Source organism: Chiloscyllium plagiosum, unplaced genomic scaffold (assembly GCF_037043375.1).
Source record: "Chiloscyllium plagiosum isolate Xiang-an unplaced genomic scaffold, Cpla_swu_hap1 HiC_scaffold_3, whole genome shotgun sequence".
Taxonomy (NCBI): Eukaryota; Metazoa; Chordata; class Chondrichthyes; order Orectolobiformes; family Hemiscylliidae; genus Chiloscyllium; species Chiloscyllium plagiosum.
Window position 1 is genome coordinate 75,393,940 of NW_028270141.1, and position 12,901 is coordinate 75,406,840.

Here is a 12,901-nt window from a genome sequence, read left to right on the forward strand (position 1 = left end):
AGTCCATTTGAACTTATCTTTTGAAAGGTACCCAACTCTAGTTATGGAAAAGCTGGCACAATGAAACACAAATTAAGGAAGGGTTCAGAGATGCCTAGCCCTATAATGGATCTGGCTTAAGCAGGAATGCATATGTGAGCTCACTACATTACCCTTATCCTGTGCTGGGGAAAATCAGATGCATTGAAATAGGGGTGTGAATGGCAGCATCAGATCTCATCTGCCATTTTTAAATGGCTCCCTGTACTTCTGACACTGCAGAGTCAGAGACTGTGCTTATATCCTGTGAATTGCAAGATCTGAGGTCATAAAAACAAATGTTTCTTGTAGGATAATAGTTACTAGATTTTCTTTTTCATATTAAATGCTGTGTCATTAATTAAAGGCCTGCTGGGCCTTCAATTACAGGGTGGAAATGTTTGATGATATTGTATTACGTAAGTCATTTGCTGTGGTTTGTATTTTACACACTATGTACAGAATGAAAACTGTCTTACACCTTGATTTATTTTAGATCTAAAATTCTTTCCACATATATAATGACCTATAATGACCAATTATTTATTAGTATTGTAACTTACTGATAGCACCTTTCATTGCTTTGAGAGCATTTCTGCCTTACCCTTGGAGTTCTATGCTTTAAAAAACTGTTCTGGGGAACACAATTTTTGAATTTTTCAATTTTTACAATTATATTCCTGAGTGAGGAGTCATTTTTAAATCTATGCCTCTTTTTCTGATCAAGATTATCTCTGCTTTCACCCCTGAAATTGGGATAGGTGTTGACTGAAATGGTGGGAAATTTGGTAATGAATCCTATTACTGTGCTCTTCTCAGCTCTCAATTTTCCTTTTAACATGCCCACTAGAATTATTGGCCTATCTGCACCTTCTGGATATAAGTACTGATTGGAAGATGGAAATTTAAAATCCACACTGTGATCTGTGTTCATTTTACAAGCATAAACAGGCATAATGAAGCCCAACGCCCTGCAGCTCTGAAAAACACCTATCCCAAAATTGGGTCAGGTTATTTTTTAAATAAGCCGTTGATCAGCTAAAACAGGCATTAGGATCTTACTGAGTGCCGACTTTCGTTTCTCAGAAACTAAGCAATAAAACCCAAGTGAATGTTATTCAATGATCAGTGCACCTTAACCAAAGTTCTATTTCTTCAGTTAAAAACGTCCTGTACAGCCAGAAGAATCTACTCTACAGTTTTCATGATTTTTGCCTCTTCCAGTCCCACGGATGGTATTTACCTTCTGGCCACTATACTCTTGAGTAAAATTAACAAGTGCTTTTGGAGCTGCTCTATCTTTCACACAATTGCATGCAACATCTTACCTAACTCACTCTCACCCACCCAATCCACTAACAGGACTAACCGTGCAATGCCTCTGCGCTGCCTACTTACTCACTCGGGACACCTCCACCATTTCCCTGTTGTACCAGCACTAACAGTTGTGCAGGCCACTTTCATCTCACTTAATCCTTTCCATTCACTCAATACAGGAAAAAATAGACCATAGGTGCAGAAAAAGCCAAGGTTTCAGCGGGACATGTGTATCTCAATTCTTTACCCACTATGAAGAGAGGACCCTGACACTGACCGCTCTGAGTGGCTGACTAATTGTGTCCAAGCCTATGGACTGATCTCAGAAGCTGACATTGACTTACTGTGCTCACACCCCTCACTAAAGTGCATCTCCCTTGATTTGACTGAAGACTACTCCCTTTCAACTTTGAGGCATAGCCATTTGGTTGCAGTACATTTTTTTTTTCCCTGTAATCTGCTGGCACATGGTACAGGTTCGAGATTATGGTAGCAGTGTTGCATCAGTGACTGATCATTGCTAACAACCAGGAGACTGGCTTTAAGTCTGTGCTAAATAGCAAGGCAAGGCATTGTGTGGCCAGTATCTCTGGCTGCGTTGAAAAAGCACAAAAAGTTAAGGCAACACAAGGACATTGTAAGCATTCAAAGAGATTCAAAGCGAGCGAATGCTAAGAGAGTGAATGAGTAATTTTGAAATACATCCTGGTCCAAATTGTAAGCCAGATGCTGCTCCCTGAGCGCAATGCAGCACCACTGTAATAATAGGTGCCAATGCAGGACTCAAGTGAGAAGGTGTACTATAACTGAATTAGAAATGTTACATAATGGTGCTGAGAGGCTGACATGTGTAGATGCCAGCATCTGTAGATATAAATTGTGTGTGATGAGATTACATCTGGAGTACTGTGATTAGTTTTGTTCCCCCTTTTTAAGGAAAGATATTACTTCATTGGAGACAGTTCAGAGAAGGTTCACTCAGATAATCTCTGGTATGACAAAGGCTAAACAGGTTGGGACTCCACTCATTGGAGTTTAGAAGAATGAGGATTCTTAAGGGGCTTGACAGGGTAAATGCTGAATGTTTCCCCTCATTGGAGGGTCTAGGAGCCAAGGGAATAGTCTCAGAATAAAGTGGCACATTTTAAGACTGCAATGAGGCGGAATTTCTTCTCTTAGGAAGTTGAGACTCTCGAGAACTCCTTACCACAGAGAGCTGTGAGACCACAGTCAATATATATTTAAGGCTGAGATAGATTGATTCTTGATCACTAAGGGAATCAATGGTTATTGTTAAAGGGCACGAAAGTCGATGTGAAAAATTTTGGATCAGCCATGATCCTATTAAATGGTGGGGCAGGCTCAAGGGGCCAAATGGCATACTCCTGTTCCTATTTCTTATGGGTTTATGGTTTTTAAACTAACCATACCTTTAGAGCTCAGTCTGAGATGCATGTTGATTCCTTTGTTATCCCTCCTACTTCACATGTGTCATTCTAAAACTGTCAGAATTTTCATCCTAACCTCATAGCAGCAGAGACACAGCTTTGAGTTCACCCTGCATGCTAAATGAGCTGTGTCCTATGAAAATGTGCAGCAGGTCAGGCAGCATCCAAGGAGCAGGAGAATCGACGTTTCATGCATGAGCCCTTCTTCAGGAATGAGGAAAGTGTGCCAAGCAGGCTTTTATCTTTTATCTTAGACTGCTGGACACACTTTCCTCATTCCTGAAGAAGGGCTCATGCATGAAACGTCGATTCTCCTGCTCCTTAGATGCTGCCTGACCTGCTGCGCTTTTCCAGCAACACATTTTCAGCTCTGATCTCCAGCATCTGCAGTCCTCACTTTCTCCTATGAAAATGTGCCAGGGTTACTAGCTGAAGTGATGGACAGAATCAGTACCCTGTTGCTAATCATCAATAGTGGGGAGATAAAATGTTACCCAATTAAAATAGCTAATAAAAGAATATATTGTAAATGATTTCCTCAATGTACCATCTCAATCTCTAAATTTATTCAGAACATTTTAATTATTTAATTTATTTTAATTGTTTCTTCCGGATCTATTTTTGTCAACAGAAATGCGTCCTGAGCTCTTTATTTTCCTGATAAAGTTTGACTCCAGCCTGCTATATATGATATTCTATTTTTCTAGCTTGTCAGTATGGAAGGAGAAGGTCCATGCTTTGGACACTTCTTAGTGAAGCAAAGAAAATGCAGTAACAAATCAAAGAGTATTGATCACCCAGGTCACGTAGCCATCAGTAACTATGATTAAAGTCTCTGTCAACTCACAAGAGTAGCTATATTAATGGCACTTTATAATGAAGGAGAAATAACAAAAATGTTCCCTGCAATTCTCATATAAAAGCATGTAACTTATACTGTTTACGTTATTCATTTCAGTGAAGTCATGACACTGAAGTCATGATAAGTATGTGAGTGTAATACTATGAAAATTGACAGCTTTGCCTGAATGATGTACTCATGTTCTTTGCGGCCCTCTTTCACATTGTGTCATAAAAGAGACGCAGTGCAGTAAAATGGATAAATAAGGCCATTACTACTTGTGACAGGGTAAAATATATTTGAGTCATATACTGGGAGCAAACACTATTTTGCTTGAGTAAAATATCTAAAATAAACCGCCCCCAAATTCAGTCCTACGCTTAAACATTGTGACTTGAACAATGCAAGTACATGTTTCTTCACATGGGATTACATTTTTTACAGAGGGTACAATTTTTCTATGATAATTCTTAGCTATTCATATTCTACATTACACTAATAATATTCTCCTGTGTGCACTTGTCATCTAAGGTTTGTTTCTCATTTTCAAAATCAGGCTTTCAACAATTATTTTGTAAGATTCATATACTTTTCTAATAATATGATTAAATTTTTAACTCAATTGTTTTTTATATGTTTCAATTTCTTCCCTACAAATGGAAATTTTGTCTTGGTGCCAGAAATTGCTTTAATTTGGTTTCTGGATTTATTTATCCAGCTTTCTTAATTTTTGTAGTCAAACCCCGTACTTTCTTCAAGATGTTTTAATATACTTCTATTTTCTTTTTATGTTCCCTTATATTTTGCAAGATTTACAAGAACAATTCCAGGTGTGAGAAACTTCAGTTATAATTTCAGATTGAAGAGAAGAAGGCTGAGAGGAAATTTGATACATATTTTCAAAATATGAGCAATATGAATGGAGCATATAGTGAGAAACGAGAGGACATGGATTAAAAGTGAGGTGCTAAAGAAACAACGGTGATGTGAGTAAAAAGCTTTTTCACTCAATGAAACTGCTTGTAAGTGTGCTGAGGGCAGATTCAATTGAGGCATTTAAGAGAACTTTGGATGATCATTTGAACAAAAATAGTCACAAGGATACGGGGAAAAAGCAGGATATTGGCACTAAGTGATGATGCTCGTTTGAAGAGTTGGTGCAGGCTTGATGGGCCAAATAGCCTCCTCCTGTGTGATAACAATTCGATGATTCTGTGGTGTCACAACTAATTTTCTGACTAAACCAACTGACTGGTGATGTGCTCAACTGATTTCTGCCATGAATTCAGGAAGTGTCTTGGAGATAATGAAAATGTTTTATTTTTATTCATTCATGGGAAATGAGTGTTGCTAGCTTCAGCAGTTACTGCTCATTCCTAAATGCTTTTGAGAAGGTGGTATGAGCTACCTTCTTGAACTGCTGCAATCCATATGGAATGGGTGTATGGTGTTGGGAGGGAGTTCCAGGATTTTGACTCAGAGACAGAGAAAGAATATTTATACAGATTAGATTAGATTCGAGATTCAATTAGATTAGATTCCCTAAAGTGTGGAAACAGGGCTTTCGGATCAACAACCGACCCTCCAAAGAGCAACCCACCCAGATCCATTTCCCTCTGACTAATAGTTTCAATTCAAGATGGTCCGTGGTTTAGAGGGGAGCTTGAAGGGAGTGGTGTTTCCGTGTATATTCTGACAACCTCAGAAGATTGGAAGATAGTGCCTAAGGAACCTTGGTGAGTTTTTGCAGTGCATCCTGAAGATGGCACGCTGTGGTTTTGGGACCGAATGATGAAGGTATTCTGCAATCCTTGAAAATGTGTTGAACAGACATCGATGTGCCAGGTTCACAATCTAACTTATCAGACATTGGGAGCAGGGAGAAGGGAAAATTCTATTTAAAGGAATTTATACTGTTTAAAAGAGAAAAATGGTACACAGAGCATATATGATTAAACTGACTTTGGAGCGTAGGATAAGGGAATGTACACTGCACTGATCTGATTTACTAAAATGTCTCAAATTTGTAAAAGAAAAGGCAACTTCTGATCAACTACAGCTATTCTCCTTTCTAGAAGCAATGAAAGGCTGCTGTACTAAACACCAAACTAATTATCTGAGAGCATACCTACACAAGCTTTGAGGTGGGTGCAAGGGTGTTGATTGGCTGCTACACGATTGTGTTGCTGGAAAAGCGCAGCAGGTCAGGCAGCATCCAGGGAACAGGAGAATCGACGTTTCGGGCATAAGCCCTTCTTCAGGAATGAGGAAAGTTTGTCCAGCAGGCTAAGATAAAAGGTAGGGGGGAGGGACTTGGGGGAGGGGCGTCGGAAATGTGATAGGTGGAAAGAGGTCAAGGTGAGGGTGATAGGTCAGACTGGGGTGGGGGCGGAGAGGTCGGGAAGAAGATTGCAGGTTAGGAAGGCGGTGCTGAATTCGATGGATTTGACTGAGACAGGGTGGGGGGAGGGGACATGAGGAAACTGGTGAAATCCGAGTTCATCCCTTGTGGTTGGAGGGTTCCTAGGCGGAAGATGAGGCATTCTTCCTCCAACCGTCGTTTTGTTGTGGTCTGACGATGGAGGAGTCCAAAGACCTGCATATCCTTGGTGGAGTGGGAGGGGGAATTGAAATGTTGAGCTACAGGGTGGTTGGGTTGGTTGGTCCGGGTGTCCCAGAGGTGTTCTCTGAAACGCTCCGCAAGTAACCGGCCTGTCTCCCCAATATAGAGGAGGCCACATCGGGTGCAGAGGATGCAATAGACGATGTGTGTGGAGGTGCATGTAAATCTGTGGCGGATATGGAAGTTTCCTTTGGGGCCTTGGAGGAAGGTGAGGGGGGAAGTGTGGGCACAAGTCTTGCACCTCCTGCGGTTGCAGGGGAAGGTGCCGGGAGTGGAGGTTGGGTTGGTGGGGGGTGTGGATCTGACGAGGGAGTCACGGAGGGAGTGGTCTTTACGGAATGCTGATAGGGGAGGGGAGGGAAATATATCCTTGGTGGTGGGGTCCGTTTGGAGGTAGCGGAAATGACGGCGGATGATGCTCTGTATAATGGAGATTGGTGGGGTGGTAGGTGAGGACCAGTGGGGTTCTGTCCTGGTGGCGGTTGGAGGGGCGGGGCTCAAGGGCGGAAGAGCGGCAAGTCCTCACCTACCACCCCACCAATCTCCATGTACAGCGCATCATCCGCCGTCATTTCCGCTACCTCCAAACGGACCCCACCACCAAGGATATATTTCCCTCCCCTCCCCTATCAGCATTCCGTAAAGACCACTCCCTCTGTGACTCCCTCATCAGATCCACACCCCCCACCAACCCAACCTCCACTCCCAGCACCTTCCCCTGCAACCGCAGGAGGTGCAAGACTTGCGCCCACACCTCCCCCCTCACCTCCCTCCAAGGCCCCAAAGGAAACTTCCATATCCGCCACAGATTCACCTGCACCTCCACACACATCATCTATTGCATCCTCTGCACCCGATGTGGCCTCCTCTATATTGGGGAGACAGGCCGGCTACTTGCGGAGCGTTTCAGAGAACACCTCTGGGACACCCGGACCAACCAACCCAACCACCCTGTAGCTCAACATTTCAATTCCCCCTCCCACTCCACCAAGGATATGCAGGTCTTTGGACTCCTCCATCGTCAGACCACAACAAAACGACGGTTGGAGGAAGAATGCCTCATCTTCCGCCTAGGAACCCTCCAACCACAAGGGATGAACTCGGATTTCACCAGTTTCCTCATTTCCCCTCCCGCCACCCTGTCTCAGTCAAATCCATCGAATTCAGCACTGCCTTCCTAACCTGCAATCTTCTTCCCGACCTCTCCGCCCCCACCCCAGACTGACCTATCACCCTCACCTTGACCTCTTTCCACCTATCACATTTCCGACGCCCCTCCCCCAAGTCCCACCTCCCTACCTTTTATCTTAGCCTGCTGGACAAACTTTCCTCATTCCTGAAGAAGGGCTTATGCCCGAAACGTCGATTCTCCTGTTCCCTGGATGCTGCCTGACCTGCTGCGCTTTTCCAGCAACACATTTCCAGCTCTGATCTCCAGCATCTGCAGACCTCACTTTCTCCTGCTACATGATTGTGTAAATGGGAAAATTCCTAAATAAAGTGTCGTTTTGCAGAAGATTGTTAGAGTTGGATAAATGTATTTGTGCTTTACATCACATTCTGTCTTTCTTAAATAGTTATTTTCCTTCCCCTTCACTGATTTTCCCGAAGTCCCTGTAAATAGATCTTGTTGCCCACATTCCAAATACCATTACATCCAGAAAAAATGCTTTTCCAGATGTATATGACTTGAAGAGTGATTCTATTTTTTGAAATAAATACAGATGTGATTAGCCATGTGACTAATTTCATCCATTTAAATTAACAATAGTGTCCCTTAATCACAGCTGTTTATTGCTTTGCAAATATTCTTTACCATTATTATGTTGAGAAGTCTGTTTCATGGAACTTTGTTATATTAATCCTAAATTTGCTTTAAACTAGTTTGAACTGATGTTCACTTCTCATAAATAGGGCTTAGCTTGAAATAATATTTCAGATTTGCTTAATTGCCTTCTCTTAAAGCTGCAAATTCCAAGTTTCCTCATTCTTTTCTGAGTTATTTGATGCTTGGGATCTTCACTGATCTACCTCCAAGGTTTGAATGTTTTCTGTGTGCCTGCGTCCAATGCTAGATTCAGGGCATGGCAGAGTTTAAATTTGGCTTCGTAAAAATTATATCCTAAGTTTAACTTGGATAGTGCATTTGCGATCATGCTTTTATTTTATTAAATGCCATATTATATGACTATGACATCCACATTTCAGGATGTTAGGTAACAAAATAGATCAATTTATCAAATAGTATTAACTGGTATAATCATGGAGAGTAAAACAGGGTTATATCAGCAAATTGTAACTTTCCTATATCAATATATATTCAATCAGAAATGCTCATCATGGTAAAGTAGCATTTTAGGAACTCTGGAAGAATTAAATTTTGAATTGGAAAGTTAAAGGCACAGATATCGACTGGGGTTGGTGATCTGGGCGAGGTGTTTTGATTGGGAGACCTGAAAGTTTAACATCTCTATTGCCACAGGGTCCTACTATTTAATCAGAATTGAATGGGATTCAAAAGCAGAAGAGACGTAAATCCAACAGGCTGCCTGGCTGCCATTCCAAGTCTACTCGACCACAATATTGGAACTGTTGCCAGGTATCTTGCCCAACTGGGAGCCAAATAAGGTACTTAATTGGGCAGTTAATAATTTCACCACAAAAAATACGTAACTAGTGATAAGATAACTTCATGCCAAGTATCTAGCCTGACAAGTTTCTCTGTGTGATCTGTGGTAAGAATGGCCCCTTGCTCCATTGGAAGGCCATCTCAGGTGTAACATGACTCAACTTCCCATTCCCCTTTGGGCTCTCAAGCCATGGCTCCCTACCAGCTTGTTACACAAGGTGGCCCCTGACTCATGTGCTGGTTGGATTCAGCACAACTTGCTGTCTTAAGTCCCCAAATACAGCATCAACCAGTGGTCAGCAATCCTCGTTGTGCATTATCATGAGGAGGTTTCTCGTTTCTGATTTGCTGACAACTCTTCAATGCTTGACATTCTGATCTAGAAATTTGGAAATCTGGCTTCCAAATAGTGGAGTAACTGGCATTCAATTAGCTGGCTCCCCAACTTTTTAACCAGGATATGGGAAATTTGGGCTGTGTGCATTTCAGCCCTTTCTGTTTAAATATGGGGACAACATATTTGGAAGGGTGTGAACCTTTTCTGAACTGTCTCCAATATTAATAATATATTATTCGTTAAAATTATATTTTATATGTTCAATTCTTCTGCTATTTCTTTGTTCCCCATTATAATTTCTGACTATAAGAGATCTACATTCATTTTTACTAATGTTTTTCTCATCACATATTTATGGAAGCATTTCCAATAAATTTTTATGTTCTTTGCAAGGTTTTTCTCATACTCTACTTTCCCCTTCTTGATCAATCGTTTTTGTCCTTTTTTGTTGAATGCTGAACTGCTCCCAGTTCTCAGGCTTGCTCCTTTTCATGTTAGTTTCATATGCCTCCTTTTTAGATTTAATATTATCTCTATTTTATTTGGTAAGCCATTTGAACCACCTTTTGTTTTATTTTTGTGCCAGATTGGAATATTGTAATTCATGCATACAGTCATTAAATATTAGTCAAACACTGCCAACCCTTTGACTTGAGGTTCTCCAATTCATCATTGGGAACTCATGTTTCAAAGCCTCATAGTTCCATTTATGTAGATTCAGGATTCCAGTTTCAGATTCAACTTTTTCATTCTCTATCTCAATGAACAATGTTATCATTTTATGGTTGCTTTTCCCCACCAGACCCAGGACAAAACATCTGTTAATTCATCCTTTCTCAATGCACAATACCCAGTTTAGGATAGCCTGCTCAATGTGTGTCTTAAAAAACAAAATTCTGAATACACTCCAGAAATTCCTCCTCCACAGTATTATTGCTGGTTTGGTTTGTCCAATCTTTATGCAGATAATCTATAATTACAATTGTTTCTTTATTATGGGTATCTCTAATCTCTGGCTTAATCCCTTCCCATATATCATCACTACTATTTAGGGGCATATGGACAATCCCCATTAATGTTTTCTGTCCTAGGTGTTTCTTATCTCCACCTATATGGAATTCACATTGTGATTTTCCAAGCCAATATCCGTTCTCACTACTGCATCATTTTGACTCCTTTATTAACTACTTCACCTCCTTTCCCTATTTAAGAAATAAAATTAAAGTGCTTCCTGCACAGGAGGAATTATCTTGCACTGTTCTCTATCTTGTTATAAACAATTGATGTAGAGATTGGATCTAGTGTACAAAGATGTAATGTGCATTTACCATATTTCAGATATAAAGCGATCCTCATATAAGCAAACTCTTTTGCTTTCAGCCAAGAAAACTAGAAAACAAAGTTTGAAAATATAAGACAACTCATCAATAATTGTGATTCTTAAATCATCTTGGGATGGATAAATAGGAAGCACAGACATGGGTAAAGGAAATGTGAGATAGAATAGTGACAGGAGCTCGAGAGTTCAACATAAACAGCAGAGTAGGACCAGATTCATCTAGTATGGTATGTTTTTTGGAATTAACTGTACCAGGCAATGTAAAAGCTTACATGTAAGATGACTCTAAGGTAAAACCCATTGTTTACATAAAGTAAAATCACAAAAGGGAAATTATTTTTTGAGAAGTCCAACTGACACAAAATAAATTGATGGTAAATACCAATCTCTTATTCAGAACACCGACATCTTTAGCTGACTAACCTGATAATGACATGGATATTGGCCATGTCTTGGCTGCATCAGGAAAAAAATATTTTCAATTTACTTTAAGGGTTGTGTATGTGAAGTGCTTCTAAATAAACATATTTCTCTGTACAACAATTCAATGAATAGTAATGCAATACATTTCCTCTCTGCCTGACATAATGAACAAATTCTCATTCTAATCTAAAATCTATCTATATCTTCCTAGGTAACAGTGATCTCATTGAGTATGCATTTCCCACTCTTCCCCCATCCACTACAAACAGAATCAAATTGAAGATGCACATAACAAAATCCAATACTGAAAACAATAAATTTTCATGAAGCTTAAAATGACAGGAAAAACAAATAATTAGTCCAAAATTTGCAAAAACGGTAGCAATGAAACTGTTAATGCTCACATGCTTATGTTATTGTGAAAGAAACCTTCACCAATTTCTGAGGTGGTGGGGGTATACTGAGAGTGGAGTGTAGGGGTTGGAAGGGTGGGCACATATGTAGTTAGTTATGAGAATTGGAAATCAAGTAGTTACAATCAGGGATACTCTGAATTTTCATTGGATGTGATCTCCAGCACTTGTTAATCAATTTGAGTCACTATAATAGCAATTAGTTTTGAATTAAAACAAATACTAAAAAGTTAAGACTTGTATGTTCGCAGGTAATTGAGTTTTTTAATACCTTGACAATTGATAATTACTTATGTACGATTTCGCTGGCCTTAAAATATAAATCATTCCCTCAGAAAAAAATTATTGTTGGAGCCTTTTTAAAATATAAAAGTTAAAATTTTTGATCTGTCTTATTCTGTTTCCTTTATCTCTCTTTAATTCCATGTCAACTTCATAGTCTTTATTTTTCCTCTTCTACATTAGTTAAATCTTATTTATATTTCCTGCTTTATACTTGGTCTCCACCTCTATCAGTAAGGGTACGTTACTCTGATCCTTTGAAGAACAAATTCTTGTTCCTTTCTGTCCCTGTTCACAAATGTCACATTCCCTGCTGTGCTGGAAAGGATGTTGGATTAAAGGAAATCTCCACTGACAAAACTGGCAAAGTGTCTGTGAGCAGTTGTTAATGAGGTGAACAGTAGGTGCTGTCCTTTCATCATGGAGAAGTAAATCCCAGTGAATGAAACAACAGAATGAAATAACCAAACTTCCCCAAGGAAGTAAATTGCTGTGGTTTTGCAAAACTCTTGTAATGAATTCACAAGCGGGGCACTTCACAGACTAACTATAATATGAAAAATCACACAACACCAGGTTATAGTCCAATACGTTTAATTGGAAGCACACTAACGTTTGAAGCGCCGCTTCTTCATCAGGTGACAATCACCTGTGTTGTGTGATTTTTAACTTTGTACACCCCAGTCCAACAGCGGCATCTCCAAACCATAAGTATAATATGTTAGTTACTCAACAATTATTAATCAAAAAACATAACAGACTAAAACTTCCACAATGACCATGACTACAAATTTGAAAAGAAAAGAGGGCAGTTTTTATTTGTAACTAATGAGGCTTGAAGTTTCCTGATTTGCTGGACTCACCTAATTAAAATGTAACCTGGATCATACTTTTTGGTGAATGGCTCATTCAGAATAGAGTCAGGCCCTCTAAATCCAACAAGAGGTGCCAAGGCTGTTTGGTTCTTTGGTATTTTGTCTCAATTATTTCAAAAGCTGGAGCACCTCACCTTCACCTGCTCATCCCCCCAACTATCCCTATGGCCACTTACACCTTCTATGACAACTCAATGATAACTCTCACCTACTCTGCTGGTCCCTCATTCTTTTTCTGCTACCTCCATAGCCACTCACTCATTATTCCCCAATGAGAAGACCCTTAGGAGCCACGTGAATATGAAAGAAAAAAATCTAATAGTTCAATACAGCTCTCACTCCTACACATTTGATAG

The 12,901-nt window shown here is 40.0% G+C and overlaps 1 protein-coding gene across 4 annotated transcripts in view; it reads right to left on the reverse strand.

Moving 5' to 3' along the window:
* nkain2 (sodium/potassium transporting ATPase interacting 2) overlaps positions 1–12,901 on the reverse strand; it is a 532,063-nt gene that overhangs the window by 84,469 nt on the left and 434,693 nt on the right. The window lies entirely within an intron of this gene.